Genomic DNA, 8,204 nt, shown 5'->3' on the forward strand with positions numbered 1-8,204 from the left:
GACTGCGAGATGGCACAGGCCGGGCTGAGGGATTCCCCCCCACCCCCACCCGAGTGCACAAATTTTTGTGCACCGAGCCTCTAGGATATATATCCTATCTAATAAAAGAGAAACATGGTAATTGGCATACGACTGCTACCCTTCCCATTGGCTAATCAGCGAGATATGCAAAGTAACTGCCAGCCAAGATGGTGGCCTGCAGCCAGGCAGCTTGAAACTAACATGAGGCTTGCTTGCTTCAGTGACAGAGAACTGCAACATTCCCTGCCTGCCTTGCCGGCCTCTGAGCCTCCAGTTGCAAACATTGTAACAAATATAGACGCTAAACAAAACCCCAGAAACCAGCTTTCAGCAAGCTGGGATCTCAGAGCTGGAGTTGATACAGAGTTTCGATTATAGAACTGAAACAAACCAGATACCTGCTTTCAGGAGCGGAGGCCTAAGAGCTGGAGCCTCAGAGCTAAAGCTGGCCCAGATTAAAATAAAAAAGAAAGAAAAAAAGGAGCAGTTGGGAGCTTCAGTCCCAGCCTGAAAACAGCCCTCAGCCCCTCACCCAGACTGGCCAGGCACCCCAGTGGGGACCCAAACCCTGATCCAGGTCACCCTTCAGGGCAAACCAGCCAGCCCCCACCCATGTACCAGGCCTCTATTCTATATAGTAAAAGGGTAATATGCCTCTCAGCATCAGGATCAGCGGAGCCGCGAGGCCTCCCGGCACCGGGATCAGCGTGACAGGGGGCAGCGCCCAAACCCCCTGATTGCCCTGCGGCTCTGTGTGTGACAGGGGGCGGGGCCACAACCTCCCTATCAGCCCTGCTCTGTTCATGACAGGGGAAGGCATCCCAACCCCCTGATCAGCCCTGCTCTGTGCCTGATAAGTGGGAGTTCCCCAACCCCCTGATCACCCTGCGGCTCTGTGTGTGACAGGGTGTGGCGCCCCAACCCCCTCACCCCACGGACCCTGCTCTGTGTGTGATGGGGTAGAGCCATAACCTCTCCATCGGCCCTGCCCTGAGTGTGAGATTGGGGGCCCCCCAACCCCCTGATTGGCCCTGCTCTGTGGGTGATAGAGGGTGGCGCCCCCCCCTCCCCACGGGCCCTGCTCTGTGTGTGATGAGGTAGAGCCATAACCTCCCCATCGGCCCTGCCCTGAGTGTGACAGTGGCGGTGCCCCAACCCCCTGATCGGCCCTGCTCTGTGGGTGACAGGGGGTGGCACCGCAACCTCCCCATTGACCCTGCCTTAGAGTATGACGGGAGCGGTGCCCCAACCCTCCAGTCGGCCCTACCCTGAGCATGACTGAGGGTGGCATCGCAACCTCCCAATCCGCCCTGCTCTGTGCATGACGGGGGCGGCACCCCAACTCCCCAATCGGCCCTGCTCTGAGCCTGACCAGGGGCTGCACCTAAGGATTGGGCCTGCCCTCTGCCACCTGGGAGCAGGCCTAAGCCAGCAGGTCATTATCTTCCGAGGGGTCCCAGACTTCGAGAGGGCACAGGCCGGGCTGAGGCACCCCCCTCTCCACCGAGTGAACAGATTTTTGTGCACCGGGCCTCTAATATATATATATATATATATTTCAAATATCTAGATTTTTAAGGCTTTACTTTTCAGGCTTTGTTTAGCACAAATATTCTGTTGCTTGATGATATAAAATTATCTAACAAAAGATACTGTCATTAAATAAATTCCAATAAATTCCAACATTTCCTTCTCCTCTTCTATTTTGTGAAATTACTTTACAAAACAAATTATTTTAATATTCTACTTACATCTTACTACTAGTCAACTTATGTTTTTTATTAACCATTAGACTCCACATGTTAGACAAATTATGTCAATTGAAAAATGTAAGTGGCAATGAAGGAACTACCAATTCTATCAGAGTTAGAGCAAATCAAAGAGAGATATAAATGCACAAGAGAGGAGTTTATCTTATTCAAATTCAGTGCTGCTCAGTTCTTTCAAATTGTTCACATTCTAGTTGCTTGGTAGAAATAAGTTATTTTCCAACTTGTCAGAATTGATTTTCATAAGCACAAGTTCTCTACTTAGAGGCAAGAAATTAACCATTTGATAATCTTTAAGGTTATATTATGATTTAAAGAGCTTTATTAATCTGATATTACATGTCATAATATATTCTATGTTAATATTTATGTAACTATTTCCATAATGTAAAATGAATGAAATCAAATTAATAAATTTGATTAATAAATTTGATTTCAGAATTTTATATTGAATAAGTCTACTTAAAAGATAAAGAAAGGATGCTTATATAAAAATGAACACCAGTGGATCAGAAAAATAAAAATCTATAAAACAATGATGAAGAGGAAAGGATATATAATTAAAAATATTCCTGGAACAAAAACATAACTATATATTGCTTATAAATATAACATATTACATTTTTAATAATCAAATACACAGATTCACTATAACTTGTTTATGGAACTTACAACTATAATAAAAAGAAATTACCTTTAATATTATATAAGATGGCCTCAATTTATAGATACCTTGGAAGCATCAATATATTTTGACTTCACAACCATCACCCCAACCTGTACTTTTCCTCTTCAATGAGCAATTAAGTCCTGCAAAAATAAATTAGAAATACTAACGCCAGGCTATCAAACGTTTTTTTGTTTTTAAAATGTTTACAATACCGTTTTTTATTCTTTCTCTTCCAAGAATCTGAAATTAGTATCAATAGTAAATATCAATACTCATCATTGTCTTCTCCGCATACATTTAGTTGTAACTATAAATATTATAAAGATTCCTTGTTAATTAATTTAATCTTCCCTACGTCTTCTCCTGCCTTGAGATTTTGTTTGGACATGGGCCGGGACCAGCGTGGGTCTGCCGGACTGGTCTGAAATGGATTGCTTCCAGGTATCTTAGGAAAGGCATTTCGAGGATACACACATAGTGGCAGGATTAAATGGAAGGGTGTGCTGGGCACAGATGCCCCCGAAGAGGCTGCCACACTGCTTCATCCACTACCAGGTGGCTCAGCTCCATTTGATGCCGAAGAAGTACAGCTCTGTGTCCGCAGGTCTGCACTTGTCCTCAGCGTGGCATCCGGATCTTCAGTATCTAGCTAAGTCTCTGCGCCCTTCCTGCCCACTCTTAACAGGCTTCGGCTGTGTGGCTGCCATACCCAAGCCCACACAGGTGCTATGGAGAGAAAGTGCAAATACCTCAGGTCATTGTGAAGCTTTGATTTTACTTCTTTAGGCTTTGAGAACAGGCTTTCTTCCAAACTAACCCATCTTCTTCTGAATGCTTTGTGGGTTTGTGCTGGGCCCTCACCTACCTTATGCCTTTCCTGGATCTTTTAGGATCTTGTGCCTTATGTTATCTGACTCTTTTTCCAGATTTCCCCAGGTTATATTCTGCCCTTTATGTAGCCATTTGGCTCCTCCTATGCATAATTCATAGTTTTTCTTAGTCATCTGGCTTCTACTGTGCATGTGCCCAGCAGAGGAATTTCCCCCTTGTTGCTTATCCCTCCCTCTTCCCTGCACCCTAGGGAGATTGGAAAGATGATCTTTTTTGCCTTTTTGGGGACTGGCAACCCTTTGACAGAGGATTCGGTTGTCCCTGGGGTGTGTGTGATGTAGCTTTCTAGTTAATTCAGCTTAATTAGATGTTGACTTCCTTCTCTTTCGTTAATATGTAACTAACTGAACTGCCTACTGTAACCCTACCATCTGAGTCATTAAACTCTGAATTGGCTTTTTTGTTCTTCTCCAAATAGGGCATATGATTCTTAACTCACAATTTTCTCTCAACTATCTGTAAGTGGTGTTCAAATGTCTTTTAGTTTCTGGTGTTGAAAATGAAAGGCCAATAATTATCAGTCTGTTTTTCCTAGACAAGTAAGCTATTTTATACAGAGAAAGCATTAGATTTTCTATATGTGACATAACTCACCCTTTTCTACATAAAATGCCAGGCATTTGGAGAACTATTTCAATTATAACACTCAAATATTTATTTAGCTAAAATATATTTTCTTCTATTAAAAAGATCTATTAGTCTAACATCTGCTTGTTTTCTCACTTTAAATTCCCACTCGCACAGAAGATATCTAAGATCTTTCCTTCAAATGTGTTTTGTTTTATTTTGGATTCTGTTAGAATATATTCTTGCTTTGTTGTGGGACATTTCATCTTTTTTATATCCATAGCCTTAATTCATTTTTAAGAAATGATTATTTTTGATTGCTTATATTTAAAGTTTTAAACATGATATTCTATCATTTTTAGTTTCACAGAGTCATTTTAACTTGAAATAGTCTTCTCTCATATTTTATTTTATTTTATTTATTTTTTATTTTTTATTTTGTTTTATTGCTTAAAGTATTACAAAGAGTATTACATATGTCTCCTTTCCCCCCACCCCCCTTGATATTCCCCCAGCCTCCCCTACCCCCCCACCCACCCCAGCATTGAACAGACTCAAACTACAGTGGGAAGCCCGGGGAGGGTTGGGGGGGGAGGGTAAGAAATCAACCGAAGGACTTCTCTCATATTTTAACATAATTTCCTGGTTGCCTCATTAACTATATTAAAGGATTCGGATTACCAATGTCACAGTCTTAAAGAGGAATTATTCTGATCACCTTATCTACCAAGGCACTCTCTGTATAAGTCACCCATTCTCACTTCTGAAATCGAATACTTCATTCCTCCGTTTCTCCTTTGTCAAAAAAAAAATGTCTTGTATACCCAGTAAATTATTTCTATATATTATTTTATTAGTAGCACATATATACTTCATATTTACTACATCAAACGTTTACTGGTTTGTTGTTCCTCCCTCAACTAACAAAACATAAGTTACCTACGACAGGGAGTTTTTCAATTATGTTGCAAACAGTACCATTGGTCATTCATGAAATAAATAACTTAAAACTTCTAATTATTTTTGAAATTATAATTATTTTGCTTCTTATTTACTTCCCCAAAACAAGTGCAGGGAAAGTAAATATTGCCAATATACAAAGGGTAAGTTCACTTGAAATTAAAATCTCCTTCTGATATAAGGGTTTTGTAAGTTAGCCCTCAAATGTTCCCCTAAACCCAATAGGCAAGTACTATCCTCACTAACACGTCATCAGAGGGATTTAGTACACTTACGGAAATTATCCTGTCACCAGACAAATCTATGTTTTCTCCACACTCATTCCTCAGGTCATGAAAAATCCTCCTGTACTCATCTCTAGATAACTTATTCACAAGCTTCAATGCCATTTCACCTAAAATAGATTTCTTAGTTTATTTATGGAATTTTTTAAAGAAATTGGAAAAGAGAGAGAAGGCTACTATATTTAATCTCTCTTCTTGTTGCATTCTACATCATTATATTTTATTAGCAAAGTTTTAAAAAATCACTTAAAGGTATGTTGTCTACTCATGCTATTGTTTTTACTTGGAAGAACTACCACCCAAAGTTAATTGTTTAAATTTTGTTTTGATAATATTTGGAATATTATTCCAGAAAAGTTTTAAGACATCCAGTTTGAAGGGATCAAACTGCCACCCTGAAGCTGCTTTTTGGGATTTAATTTTAAGCTGTTTACTAAGAAGAAGACTCAGAAAGAACCTTTGACCCTCCCCATTCCTACCCAGAAGATTCAGACCAAGAAACCTGCTTCAAGAAGGATATCTTTGCTTGTTCACTTTAGCCCGATTTGAATTAAGTATGGTAAACAAAAGCTTCAGGCAGGTGCCTGTTGGCTAGATACATCTGTGTTTCATTGTTTCTGCATCACCATCAAGGATTATCCATTCTTCCTCAATTCCATTTATAAATCACCCATTCTCACTTCTGAAATCTAATACCATTTCCCCCCTCTTCCCTTTGTCCAAAAATGTCTTGTATACCCAGTATTGTCTCATTGTCTTGGGACTTCCCATTAATTTATTATGTCTGTGAATTCCCCAAGTGTATGTATTAAACTTTGATTTTCCCCTGTTAATCTCTGTTAATTTGGTTATTGGCCCAGCCAGAAGAATTTAGAAGGCGGGAAGAAAAGTATTAATATTTTTTAACTCTCACAAAATGCAATATCCTTACTGATGAAGAAATAAGATTGTGAGAGGTTAAGATACTATTGATAGTTCATAGTAGATATGAAATCACTGAACAGAACACTTTTACCCAGCCTCGTACTCTGTTCAACACACTAAGTTGAATCACAATAAAATAAATTACTGTAGATATACTGACAGCATGTAGAGTTATTTCTTGCCTTAGAATTTTAGATTAATACTTAAAACTGTGATTAAAATATGTGTATTTGCATAAATAATAAAAATAAAAAAAACTTACTTTTGATACTTTTAGGGCAATTATTCCAGAAAATACTGTGTGTGTGTGTGTGTGTGTGTGTGTGTGTGTGTGTAGCACAGTATAGCACTACAACCTCTTTGTCATTTATAACATCCAGATATTTCAAAACAGATAACTTGACTCATTCTACTTTGTCACAATTGAGTTAGGGTATACATATTTCATCCTTTCAATCTCTCATTGTAAGTCTCACTTCATAGCTCTTTAATCATACTTCTTGAGTTTTCTTCAAAGCCTTTTCTGTTTGTCAGCATCTTTATGACACCGAAGTGTCTCAAACTGAAAACAGTATTACGGGTGTGTAACCTTACCAGGTTTTTGTTTATTGCTTATTTTTCTTCTGTCACAAAAATATAATTGAAACCTGCTATGACAGGGCATTTTCAGTGTATGGGATGGCACTGCTATATTTAAATAGAGGGCCTCTATTTCCCCAGGGATTATGTAATTATAATACATCTTTAAAAAAATATCATCACATATTTCATGAAACAAATCTGTGACATTTTATGTAAATTGAATGTGTTGAATGCTGGGTACTATCAGTTACTTCATGTCCAACTCTACAAAGTTCAGTTTTGCAAGATTTCTCAAAATGTTTTCAAATGTAAAAGCACAGAAATTTATCCTTTTCCATTTGAAAATAATTGACTCTTGAAAAGAAATCTGCGAGTTAGCCAGAAGGTAGCGTGGGTGATTTTGCACCCCTTCCTCAGAGAGAGGGAAAGAAGGAGACTGAGAAAAAAAAAGAGAGAGAGAAAAACAGAGTGTGTTCAGGAAGGTAGTTTTGCTTTCTCTTCTCTGAAGTGAAGGAAGAGGAGTACAGAAGCTTACCAGCTTACTTTTTCAGAAGGCTATGAAAACAGCAGACTGTGGCTTCCTTGTGCCTGGAAGAGAGTGCCTGGAAGCTCCTGTAGTGCACATAAGAATAGGTAAACAATGGCACATGCAAAAGGGTGTGTTGACAAGGAATCTCAGAAAGCACCTGCCTGGGGTGGGGGAGGTGCAGGGAAACAGGGTAGGGACGTCTATGACTGGCAGATAGTGGAAAGCAATGTTATTTTTTTTAATTACATCAGCCCTAAGGTTTTCTTCACTGTTGATGGAATAAGTCATTGTTCCCTTCTCTCTGAAAATTATATATATTATAATGTAATATTTTACTTAAAATTTTAAATACTTTCATAAAATTTAAAATAAACACCACACATTTAAATGTAATTTAGATTTTGGTCTTAGTTAAAATCCATACCATTAGCACTAAGGGAAGTGATGAGGACTAATTGCTTAGCACAGAGCCTGTCAGAGGTAGTAAATGGGTCTGTAGTCATTACACTGACAGCTTAATTAGTTTGGGATATTCATTGATTTTCTTCAGCCACCTTCTAAAGGCTCACGGGGGTGGAATTAAAATAAGTATGTCTGGACTTTGGATTCAGAATGCTGCATGAAGACAGAAGTTGACAGTATAGGAAAATTTCAAAGAGACTATCTTCTTCTCAGTCCTTTTAAATTCATTGGAAGTTTCTGATGTTGGTAGACCACCTGTCTCTAATTTCCACTTTGTTCATTAGGCTCACTCTCAGGTTTATTAAAAGGCTTGAATTCAAAGGTATGTTTCTGCCCTGGCCTGTGTGGCTCAGTCGGTTGGGCACCGTCCCTTGCACCTAAAAGTTGCTGGTTCCATTCCCAGTCAGGGCACATGCCTAGGTTGCAGGCTCAATCCCTTCTAGGGGCCGTGCAGGAAGCTGTCGATTGATGTTCTGCTCTTGCATAGATGTTTCTCTCTCCCTCTCACTACCTCTCTTTCTAAAAAAAAATCAATAAAAATTAAA

This window comes from Myotis myotis, unplaced genomic scaffold, assembly GCF_014108235.1.
Source record: "Myotis myotis isolate mMyoMyo1 unplaced genomic scaffold, mMyoMyo1.p scaffold_m19_p_3, whole genome shotgun sequence".
NCBI lineage: Eukaryota > Metazoa > Chordata > Mammalia > Chiroptera > Vespertilionidae > Myotis > Myotis myotis.